The sequence below is a fragment of the Cebus imitator genome, unplaced genomic scaffold (assembly GCF_001604975.1).
Source record: "Cebus imitator isolate Cc_AM_T3 unplaced genomic scaffold, Cebus_imitator-1.0 Scaffold39, whole genome shotgun sequence".
Lineage (NCBI taxonomy): Eukaryota > Metazoa > Chordata > Mammalia > Primates > Cebidae > Cebus > Cebus imitator.
Window position 1 is genome coordinate 4,201,101 of NW_016107354.1, and position 12,868 is coordinate 4,213,968.

The 12,868-nt window shown below is 40.7% G+C and overlaps 1 protein-coding gene across 3 annotated transcripts in view; it reads right to left on the minus strand.

Moving 5' to 3' along the window:
- Positions 1-12,868, minus strand: part of RRAS2 (RAS related 2) — an 89,438-nt gene that overhangs the window by 27,051 nt on the left and 49,519 nt on the right. The gene's annotated exons all lie outside the window — the stretch shown is intronic.

A 12,868-nucleotide genomic window follows, 5' to 3' on the forward strand; every position in this document is an offset into this window, starting at 1 on the left:
TAACACATCTCTAACCCCATTTCCTCAACAGAAAAGGGCAAGAATGGCTAGTTTAAGGAAGGCATATTCCAATGCCCACTCAGATATGGGAGTGAAGAAGGATAAGGGAAAAGGAAAAACTTCCCAGGGAGCAGATGCAAGGAACTGCTCCCACTCGCAGGGGTTAGAGGGAAGCTCACAAAGTTGTCCCTCGAGATCTAAGGGCCACAGGTCCCCAGTGACTGCTATGTAGCCTCCATTCTCCTCTTCCAAGACAGAAGCATTGGCTGAAGTTACCCTGTCCCTGTACCACCACTGTATCTCTGGTGTCTGCGGCTGCCTAGGGAGGCAGCAGAGTTGAGGGAATCTGAGGTGTAAGTCAGAGACCTGGACACAGGTCTATCATTTTTGCCAGCTATGGGAAACTAGAGCAGCCCACTTAACCTCTTTGAACCTTAGTTTCCTTGTCTATGAAATGGAAATCACATCAACTTTGCAGGACTGTTGTGAAAAGTTATAAATACTCTATGTGGAGTACAAAGCACAACAGATGACACACAGTAGGCCCTTAATAAATTATAGCTGATAAAGCACAAATCACATCTTGCTTTCTTTGCAATGCCTTCAACATTGCAGCCAGAAAACTATCTCAATACTCTCTTACCCTTAAGGTGACAACAGTTTGGACTGTCTCAACTTGAAAATAAATACATAAAAATACTTGTTTATTTTATTGATACATTGAGTTAAACTCGATGGGTACATGCATAAAACTTTCAAGTCCCTCTATAGGAAAAGTTTTTCTTTGTTCCTGAATCAAATCTAAGGCAAGTCTCATAATTTTTTAAAAATCATTCTTTGACTATAAATATAGCTCAGGCCACACAAAATAGTTCATGACTGTAATCCCAGCACTTTGGGAGGCAGAGGCAGGAGGACTGCTCGAGCCCAGGAGTCTGAGACCCACCTTGGCAACATAGAGAGAACCCATCTACACGAACAGGAAAAAAACAAAGTTTAAATATCCTTCAGCCCCACAAACACTATAGTTTCAACAACTTCTTATTTGCACTAATCAATACTCATCTAAATTAAAGCTTCTCCCCTTCCCTGATGGAGCTGAGAAGTCTAGTTGGGCTTGGGGATGTAAGGGGCTGGGGGGCGAGGGGTCCTGTCATCATCTCTCTCTCCCCACTCTATCTCTTCTACCCCCAACAAGGCTGTCTCTGACTCCTTCTGGATGGGAAGTGAAGGAGTGGGAAAAGCTATGGGGGTGTCAAAAGGCCATACCAATTAAGTGTGATGTTCATACCAACTTTCTCTTGAGGGCCCTCCACATACAATTCCCAGGACTTGAGTGAGACCTGGCCATTTACAACTCCAGTCCTTAATCTCCGGGCTTCCATGGGTACCTCCTTCCTGGTTCACATCACCCTCTAGGTGGCCAAGCACAGTGTCCCTTTCTAGAGGGCTTTAAGCTGGTTTCACCCAGCAGCTCAAGGGAACACTAATGTCTTTCCAAGTACAGAGTGCTAACACAGCCTTCCCTGCGCTCTGCTGCCGCAGGGCTACTAAATCCATAGGTTTGTATACTAAATCTTTCATTTCCCAAACTCCAGGGGATACACATTCAATTCTCAGAATGACTCCATTCAAGCCTCCCTCATCATTTGGCTTAAATGAAAGGGGCTTAAGGAGAAGCATCCTTCTCCTCTCCTCCACTATGTGTGGAAGCAGGAAAGGACACTGAACTTACAACACTAATAGCTTTTGACAAAAACATTGTCTTAGAACCCTTAACTCTCAACACTTTCATTCCCTAGAGGTAGGTATGGGCTAAGTGTGCAAAACCAGTTTAAGCCTACCCACTGTGCAAGTTCTTGGAATACGAGGATAACTTGGCACCTACTGTTTTATTCTGTCTTTTGGGTTTCAACAAAAGCTAAAATGAATTAGAGTTCCAGTTAATATGTTAAATGTATGTCTCAGGACATATAAAACTAGATTTACATGTTTAAGGTTTTTAGAACTTTCCTGAAGCTAAGTAATATACTTGCAAATAGATCTCAAAGTATCAGCTACTGAAAAACACACTAATTGTGATGACCGTAGTGGGGAGAGAAGAATTAGTTTCCTCAAGGAGAATAAGGACCTCGTCAGCCATTGGTAGCCTCCATTTTCTAAAACAAGAGCAGAGCAAATTCCTCTGGTAACACTAGAGAAGACTGCAGCAACTTCAGGCAGCTGTGAGCCAGAGCTGGGCTCCTCCTTGTGTCACTTTTTAGCAGCAGCTGTCACGTCACAGAGAACCTTTGTTCCCTGCAACATCCTCCTCTATTTTTTTGTCCAATGTTTCCAGTATGCTTGATATCCCTTCACTGAAATGCACATTTTTTTCTGACTGAAATTAGTATTTCATTTAATCTAACATGTACAATTATAGATGTCTATAATTTAATCCCCAGAACTCTAATGCAGAATAATAAAATCTACACTAAATCCAGTAATCCTTTTAGTTTCTTTTTAACAAAATGTAGTGAGGTCTTCAGTGTTGCCAATTGTCTCAGACTACCTAAAACAACCGTGTGGCTTCCATTTGCCTTCTATGCAGTTTCAGCTAATATATATGTATTACCTCATGTATAGTATTTAGTTACAAATGAATGCGCCTGGCATGTACCAGCAGAAAGTACAGTACAAAGTCAACTTACAAACACTGGTTCTATCACAAAAGTTTGTTTCTAAGTTATTTGATGTTCATTCCAACCTGGACTACAAAGTAAGATCCTGTCCCTTAAAAATAAAAATAAAAAAATTATTTTTTTTTTCTTAACAACCAACATCCTACGGACGTAAAATAGTCTCTTACTGCAGTTTTAATGTGCATTTCCCTAGCGAGATGTTGAGTACCTTTTTGTGCGCTTACTGGCTATCTGTATATCTTCTTTTTAGAAATGGCTATTCAAATCATTGCCCCTTATTAAATTTTATCTTATCATTGGATGTAAAAGAGTACTTTATATATTCTGTATACAAATCCGTTATCAGAAATATGATTTACAAATTTTTTAAAAATGGTTTTCATTCATTCCTTCATTTATAGAGATGGGATCTCAGTGTTGTCCAGGCTGGTCTCAAACTCCTAAGCTTAAGGGATCCTGCCATCTCAGCCTCCTTAGTAGCTGGGACTACAGGCACGCATCATGCGCCCAGATGATTTGCAAATATTTTCTCTCACAGCTCCCTTCTTATAAAGCCTTCCTGCAGTAAATGAGTACACAGTTTCTAAATCTCAACCGTGGGCCAAAGTCTTATTACCCACCAACAATTCTCCAAAATTCCAATTCCATATACCCAGGATTTTTGGTAATACCTGCTCCTGTATTCTACTGTGCTGACTGCTGATCTAGAATGAAAATTCCTTAACTGTACCTATCCCTCTAAAAACCCATTCGCCCCACTCCCTAGCCTGAGCTTTTCCTGTCACACTAAATTTCAGCCTAGACCATGCCCTAGAACAGTTCACTTGTCCCAGTATGTGAATTTACCCTTTTTCATCAAACCTAAGATGCCACTGATTGTAAGATCGTCATTATTTTATGAGCCAGGATAAAAAATGGCCAGATGCAGGGGCTCACACCTACAATCCTAGCGCTTTCGGAGGCCAAGGTAGGTGGATCACTTGAGCTCAGGAGTTCAAGACCAGCCTGGGAAACATGGTGAAACCCAGTCTCTACGAAAAATACAAAAATTAGCTGAGCATAGTGGCACATGCCTGTGGTCCCAGCTATGTGGGAGGTTGAAGTGGAAGGATCACCAAAGCTCGGGAAGTCAAGGCTGCAGTGAGCGGTGATTGCGCCACTGTACTCCAGCCTGGGTGAACAGAGGAGACCCTGTCCCCCCATCCCCCCTAAAAAAAGAAGAAAAAGAGGGGAAAAAAATGTTACCAATACATCTATGACATGCCTTTGATTATGAGGCATCTCAATTTCAGATATACTAAAATGTATGGGGGAAAATGTGATGAGATACAATAGTTCCAGACAACCATATTGGTAAGGCTAGGAGGAGGAGGAGTAGTAGTTGTTGTTGTTGTTGTTGTTGTTGTTGTTGTTTTGAGACAGAGTCCCTTGCTTTGTCACCCAGTCTGGAGTGCAGTGGTGCAATCTCGGCTCACTGCAGCCTTTGTCTCCCTGGTTCAAGCAATTCTCTTGCCTCAGCCTCTCGAGTAGCTGAGATCATAGGCGCCTACCATTTTACAGATGAGACTATTGAGGCTCAACAGTTAAATAACCTGCCAAAGGTCACAACATGGAACTGGATTCAAATCAGGTCTAACTCCAATGCAGTGCTTCTATTACACTTTCTTTAACCTGCCATACTAACATAGCATACAGCCTGCACCAGTTTAAAAAAAAAAAAAAATCCTGGGCCAGGGGCAGTGGCTCATGCCTGTAATCCCAGCACTTTGGGAGGCTGAGGCAGGCAGATCACAAGGTCAGGAGATCGAGACCATCCTGGGTAACACAGTGAAACCCTGTCTCTACTAAACATACAAAAAATTAGCTGGGTGTGAAACCCCGTCTTTACTAAAAATACAAAAAATTAGCTGGGTGTGGTGGCACATGCCTGTAGCCCCAGCTACTCAGGAGGCTGAGGCAGGAGAATTGCTTGAATCCAGGAAGCGAAGGTTGCAGTGAGGGGAGATCGTGCCACTGCACTCCAGCTTGGGTGATAAGAGCGAGATTACGTCTCAAAATAAATAAATAAATCCTGGTACCCCTCAAAATAAGTGATTTGTTATTTTTTAAATTATAAACTGCTGTCAAATAGAAAAGTAAAGTCGTTTCATTAAAATGAAAATGCCCCATTTGTAAGTTAAGAATAAAGGTATACGTAGGTCATTTTTTTTTTTTAATACACAAAGATACTCTTTGATCCAGCAATTTCAATTCTAGAAATTTATCCTGCCGATAGGTGTGCACATGTAGGAAATGACATGTACAAGGTTGTTCACAGTGAATTGTCTTTAAGAGATTGGTAACACAATGTCCTTCAGCAAGGATAGTGTCATTCAGCAAATGGCTGGTTAAATTATAAAATGTTCATTCAATATGAATATAACCACTAAAAAAAGGAATGACTTCATGTATTAATATGGAGTAATCTGCAAGGTATGTTGTTAAATAAATATCCACAGTTTATGTATTTGTTTTATGTGCACAAAATATCTCTGGAAAGATACACAAGAAACTGATTAACTTTATCTGTGGAAAGCTGAACTGGGTTACTGGGAGATACGGATGAAAGGAAAAATAATTCTTGTAGCTTTCAAATTTGAAATATGTGAATGCAAGAAGGAATAAAAGAGTTTTGAAAGACCCAGTCAGATTAAACATAAACTCTTTAGTAATAAAAGCTAGATTCTAGCCCAGCTATACAAACAACTAGCTGACTGCTCCTAGATGAGAAAACCTCTTCCCTGGCTCTCAGCTATAAACGAGGAGTTTGCTCTTCATGACCTCTTTAAGACTCTTTACAGCTATATAATTTTATTATGACATGTTTATGCCAAATATAATTTATAAATGCTATTGAGAACTTCCTTGTTTTAAATTTGTGGAATACAGAAAAATGTCAGATTTTTAAATGAGGAAGATCTGCTTGAAGCCCTACCTCTGCCACTTTATAGCTGAAGGATTTGCAGCAAGTCACTCATCACCGACAACAAATTTAATTACTTGCAAAGCTGAGATGAGAGCTACTTTCAAAAGTTTGTTACAAGGAGTAAAACAAAAGTTTTCCATACGTTACAGCTCCACATGAAATGTGAACTACTGCACACAGACTCCCCCTTTAGGTGCTATGAAGTAAAGAGCGTGTATTTTGGAGGCAGGCAGACCCACATATCCTGCTTAATTGCTATATGATCCTGTGAAGGTTATTTAATCTCTTAAGCCTCAATTTCCTCACCTAAAAGATGAACGTAATGATTCTTACTTGAAAGGGCTATTGTGAAGATTAAATGATATTGTTAAGTATTCGCTATACTGCTTAACTAAAAATGGGCATTTAAAAATTGGCTCTTTTCCTTTCCAAACTTAGAAATGGAAGGCTGCCCATAAACAGGTAGGTAACCAACTCACTTCAAGTTCTAACTTCCCAGTCTGGACTGTTACTTCCATTTTTACTTCCTTTCCCCTCTATCTACTGTTAACCTACCAATATCCTAAACCCCAATTTCATTTCTCACCTCTTCTACAGCAAAGAATAATCTGTAGAAGCAAAACTAGAATAAAAGAGGGTGATTTCCATAGCCCATGTTCTACTATTAAACTGCTAAAACTGCCATAAGAATCTTCCCCAGGTTCACTCACACCAGCCCATTTAATCTACAAATACTAACTGAGCACCTACAACGTGCCACACATTGTGTTGGGAGCTGAGGATCAAATCCCAGGCTCTCACAGGGCTGGCAGTTTCTTGAAGTTCTGACCACCAACAAGTAAGAAAACATAATACATCAAAGGTGATATGAACTCTGAAGAAAAATGAAGGGGGCTGGTAACAGCAGGAGTTGGAGGGGAGGATGTGATACTGCATAAGATAGACAGAGAAGGCTCCACACACAATATGACACTAGAAAAGGGAATCCTGGATCAACTGAGGGAGTGAGCCATGCTGTGATCTAGAATATCATTCCAGGCAGAGAGAACACTTAAGTTAAAGGCAATGAGGTGAGAGTACTATAACATGTCTGAGGAACAGCAAAACAGCCAGTGTGGCTACACAACAAACAGAAGAGAGAGCGGTTAATGAGTTCAGAAAATTAACAGGGAAGTAGGCAGAGGCTTACAGGTCACTGTGAGGACTTCAGATTTTATTCAAGTGAAATGAAAACACTAGAGGGTTTGAGACAAATGAGTAAAATGTTTTGACTTTCATATGAAAAGTAATACTGGCTGCTGTCAGAGATTGGACTATAGCTCAAGGGTGAAATCAAAGAGACTACTTAAGAAGCTATTGCGATAAATCATGAAAAGAAAATGGCAGCTTGAACAAGGGTGACTGGAGTAGAGGTGTAAAGTGGCCAGATCTGTGTTTACCTCCAAAGGACAGCTTATACGATTTGCAGATAAACTGGATATAGATATAGAATCTGTCAGAAAGGACTCAAAGATGATGCTAGGTTTTTCTGTAAGAATGGTGGTACCATTTACTGGGCTGGAACAGGCTGGTGGGGTACAGAATGGAGGCAAGAATACAGAGTGGTTTTGTGCATGTTCTGTTAAGACACTCATTAGACACTTACTACAGAAATGAGTCTGGGATTCACTGAAAAGGTGGGGCTGAAGGCAAATTTGGAAGTCAACAGGAGATAGATGGCATTATCACAAGACTAATCAGACAGAGAAAACAACAGGGACTGGGACCTGGGGTACTCTACTGTTGGGAGGTTAGGAAAATGAGAAAGATCTAAGTGGGAAACTGAGAAGGAACAGCTACAAGTAGGAAGAGAACCAAGAAAATGGTAACCAGGAGGCCAAGAGAAGAAATAATGGAAGAAGGAAGAAAAGATAAGGGTTGCAGATAGGTCAAGTAATCATATTAACAACAGTGACAGCAAACACTTATATGGCATTTACTACATATCAGGCACTGTTCTCTCTCTACAGACAAGGAAAAAAAGAGCTGAAAGATTACGTAGGGTGACCACATAAGCTATTGATAAACTGGGACTGAAAGAGGATGCTAATAATAAATACATCAGGACAACAGGCATAAACCAGGACTTTCCTAGGCAAACAGACATATGGCCACCGTAAGGTTATGCACCTCTCTTGGGCATGGGAGGAATTCTTCCTTGTTTCTTATTCAGTGTTCCAATCATAGCCTATCCTGTGGCTACTGCTTTCCTTCCCAGCCTTGCTATGCAATGGATAGACAGGTTCTGATACTTCCTTTCAAGGAATTAGCCAAGAACCATCCCACAGGGGAAATCAAAACAGTATGTGCATACACATTCCTTCTGATACTTTTTTTCAAAACTCTGTAGCAAAGAATTTTCACTGATTCAAGGAGAAACAAATTTAAAAGCATTTTAGGCCAGAAACAGTGGCTCATGCCTGTAATTCCAACATTTTGTGAAATCAAGGTGAGAGGATCGCTTGAAGCTAGGAGTTCAAGACCAGCCTGGGCAACATAGCAAGACCTACAAAAAATAACTTAAAAATTAACCCGGTGTGATGGGGTACACCTATAGTCCCAGCTATTCTAGAGGCTGGCACTAGAGGACTGCTCGAGCCCAGGAGTTTCAGGCTACAGTGAGCTATGATCAGACCACTGCACTCTAGCTTGGGCAACAGAGCAAGAATCTTTCTCTAAATAATAAAAATAAAACAAAAAATTAAAGTACTTTATTTTATTTTCACAGAGTCTCACACTGTTGCCCAGGTTGGAGTACAGTGGCGCAATCTCAGCTCACTGCAACCAGCACCTCTTGGGTTCAAGTGATTCTCTTGTCTCAGCCTCCCAAGTAGCTGGGATTAGAGGCATGTGCCAACACACCAGGGTAATTTTTTGTATTTTCAGTAGAGACAGGGTTTCACCATGCTGGCTACGCTGGTTGTGAACCCCTGCCCTCGGGCGATCTGCCCACCTCGGCCTCCCAAAGTGTTGGAATTACAGGTCTGAGCTACTGCACCCGGCAAAATAAAAGTACTTTAAATGTATTTAGGAAAACATAGGTCAGTTATACTGGAAAACTATTTCAATAATGTATTTTAAAACGTGCTTAACTGGACACAAGCAGATGGAAAAACATTCCATGCTCCTGGTTAGGAAGAATCAATATTGTGAAAATGGCCATACTGCCCAAAGTAATTTATAGATTCAATGCTACCCCATCAGGCTACCTATGACCTTCTTCACAGAACTGGAAAAAACCACCTTAAACTTCATATGGAAGCAAAAGAGAGCCCATATAGCCAGGTCAATTCTAAGCAAAAAAAACAAAGCTAGAGGCATCACACTACCTGACTTCAAACTGTACTACAAAGTTACAGTAATCAAAACAGCATGGTACTGATACCAAAACAAAGATATAGACCAATGGAATAGAATAGAGGCCTCGGAGGCAATGCCACACATCTACAACCATCTGATCTTTGACAAACCTGACAAAAACAAGCAATGCAGAAAGGATTTCCTGTTTAACAAATGGTGTTGGGAAAACTGGCTAGCCATGTGCAGAAAACAGAAACTGGACCCCTTCCTGACACCTTACACTAAAATTAACTCCGGATGGATTAAAGACTTAAACATAAGACCTAACACCATGAAAACCCTAGAAGAAAACCTAGGTAAAACCATTCAAGACATAGGCATAGGCAAGGACTTCATGACTTAAACACCAAAAGCAATGGCAACAAAAGTCAAAATAGACAAATAGGATCTAATTAAACGGCAGAGTTTCTGCACAGCAAAAGAAATAATCGTTAAGAGTGAACCATCAACCAACAGAATGGGAAAAAATTTTTGCAATCTACCCATCTGACAAAGGGCTAATAATCAGAATCTACAAAGAACTAAAACACATTTACAAGAAAAAACAAACAAACCCATTCAAAAGTGGAAGAAGGACAGGTACAGACACTTTTCAAAAGACATGAGGCCAACAAACATATGAAAAAATGCTCACCATCACTGGTCATTAGAGAAATGCAAATCAAAACCACATTGAGATACCATCTCACGCCAATTAGAATGGAGATCATTAAAAAATCTGGAGACAACGATGCTAGAGAGGACGTGGAGAAATAGGAACGGTTTTACACTGTTGATGGTAATGTAAACTAGTTCAACCATTGTGGAAGACACTGTGGTGATTCCTCAAGGACCTAGAAATAGAAATTCCATTTGACCCAGCAAACCCATTACTGGGTGTATATCCAAAGGATTATAAGTCGTTCTATTATAAAGACACATGCACACATATGTTCACTGCAGCACTGTTTACAACAGCAAAGACTTGGAACTAACCCAAATGCCCATTGATGATAGACTGGACAGGGAAAATGTGGCACATATACACCATGGAATACTATGCAGCCATAAAAAACAATGAGTTTGTGTCCTTTGTAGGGACATGGATGAATCTGGAAACCATCATTCTCAGCAAACTGACATAAAGAACAGAAAATCAAACACCACATGTTCTCACTCATAGGTGGGTGTTGAACAATGAGAACACATGGACACAGGGAAGGGAGCATCACACACTGGGGTCTGTTGTGGGGGACTGAGGGAGGGAGAGCAGGGGGTAGGGAGTTGGGGAGGGATAACATGGGAAGAAATGTCAGATGCAGGTGATGGGGATGGCGGCAGCAAACCACACTGCCATGTAAGTACCTATGCAACAATCCTGCATGTTCTGCACATGTACCCCAGAACCTGAAGTGCAATAAAATATACATATATAAAAAAATAAAAATAAAGTAAAATGTGCTTAACTTTATAAGTAAAATGTGCTTAACTTCATTAATGGCTAAGAATATAGCCATTAATTAAGGAAATTAACACTGCAAACTACCAAAGACATATAAACATACACAAACAAACAAGGTGTGTCATGGTAGCTTTGTTAGTGTGAAAAACTTTTTTTTTTCCTTAAGATATCTCGAGTCTCTCTCTGTCGCCCCAGGCTGGAGTACAGTGGCTCAGTCTTGGCTTACTGCAACTTCCACCTCCTAGGTTCAAGCAGTTCTCCTGCCTCAGCCTCCCAGGTAGCTTACAGGCAACCACCACCGCACCCAGCTAATTTTTGTATTTTTAGTAGAGATGGGGTTTTGCCATGTTGGCCAGGCTGGTCTCAAATGCCTGACCTCATGTGATCCCCCCACCTTGGCCTCCCGTGCTGGGATCACAGGTGTGAGCCATCACACCTGGCCTGAAAAACTCTTAATAGCCTAAATGTCCCTAAGGGGAGAACACAGAACTAGTCAAATGAATTATGACATATCTATCACAGAATAGCAAACATCCATTGAAAAGAATGAGACACATCTTGAAATGCCACATCCATTTCAAAAGCATCTATTATATACTGAGTTTATTCACTTGACAAATACACGTTGTGTACTTACTACCTACAAAAGCTAGGAATGGTTCTGAATCAGAATAAAACCAGCATGGGTCAACCACTTGTTTTGTTTGTTTGGTTTGGTTTCGGTTATTTTTAGAGACAGAATCTTGCCCTGTTGCCCAGGCTGGAGTGCAGTGACCCTATCATGGCTTACTGCTGGCTCGAACTCCTAGGCTCAAATGGTCCTCTCACCTCAGCCTCCTGAGTAGGTGGGACTATAGGTACATGACATGAAGCCTGGCTAATTTTTTCATTTTTTGTAGATGGGGGTCTCACTATGTTCCCCAGGCTGGTCATCATCTCCTGGCCTCAAGTGATCCCTAACCACCTAGGACTCCCCAAGTATTGGGATTATAGGTGTGAGCCACTGCACCTAGCCAGTTCCGGCACTTGTGGAGCTATGTTTTAGTGGAGACATATGCATCTATAGCACAGTTAAATTCAAGAAACAATATTACACCTGTATCAGTGTTGTTTTACTTTCCTAATAATACAAAGAACTAAATTCCTCATTGTGTTCATCTCAAAATGGGAAGGAAGCAGTAACGAATGCTCTTACCAGTTTCCCTCCAAACCACATGTCTGGAGGCTGGGCCAGCACTCCTCTGAAAGTGGCTGTCTGTTCATACCCAGGATGACCCTTCTTACTTTTGATCACTTAACCTCCTTCTATCAGCCATTCTCAGTTTTTATAAAATCTCTTCTTATGGCACACAAATTTAAATCAGACTAGATCGCTAATTTTAAACTTTTAAGTGGAGACAAACATGATTCATATTAAAAGGAACCATGCATATAAACATTCAACTTATAAAAATACCTAAGTATGTAGGTTTAAAAAGTCAAGAGCTAAACAGCACATCTTCACAGAATTTAAGACGCTGCTCACACCATTTAGAGACACGAATTATACCTTGTCTATATGCGTTCAGCCTAATTTTATAGTAAAAGAATCCCACATCAATTGTAAACCACATGAAAAGAAAGTAAACACGTAACTAAACTCTGAATCACGTTTATATGCATATAATATAGGTCAAATTCTATAGCTATTATTCCATTTAGTAAAAGTGCTTTCATAGTGCTTATTTGCAAATGTAGGAAGAGGTTTACTCACTGTAGCAGCTTGAATAGTGGCACCTAAAAATATATATATATATCCAACTCCTAATACCTGGTACATATGAATATGACCTTCTTTGGAAATAGGGTCTTTGCAGTTATTATTAAGGTAAGATGCTCTTGGACCTAAATCCAATCACTGCTGTCCTTGTAAAAGAAAGGAGGGTGAGATGAAAAACACAGAAAATAACCCAGAGAGGAAGGCCACATGAAGGCAGAGGCAGGGATACGTCCACAAGCAAGCCAAGGAGCATAAAGGGCTGCCAACAAGCACCAGAAGCCAGGACAGAGGCATGGAAATGATTCTTCCTCAGATTCCAGAATGAACCAGCACAACAATAACTTGATTTTGAAGTTATGACCTATGAAAAGTTAAATTTTCTTTGTTTATACCACCAAGTTTAAGGTGATTTGTTACAGCAGACATAGAAAATTGATACAGGCCGGGCGCGGTGGCTCAAGCCCGTAATCCCAGCACTTTGGGAGGCCGAGGTGGGTGGATCACAAGGTCAAGAGATCAAGACCATCCTGGTCAACATGGTGAAACCCCGTCTCTACTAAAACTACAAAAAATTAGCTGGGCATGGTGGCACGTGCCTGTAGTCCCAGCTACTCAGGAGGCTG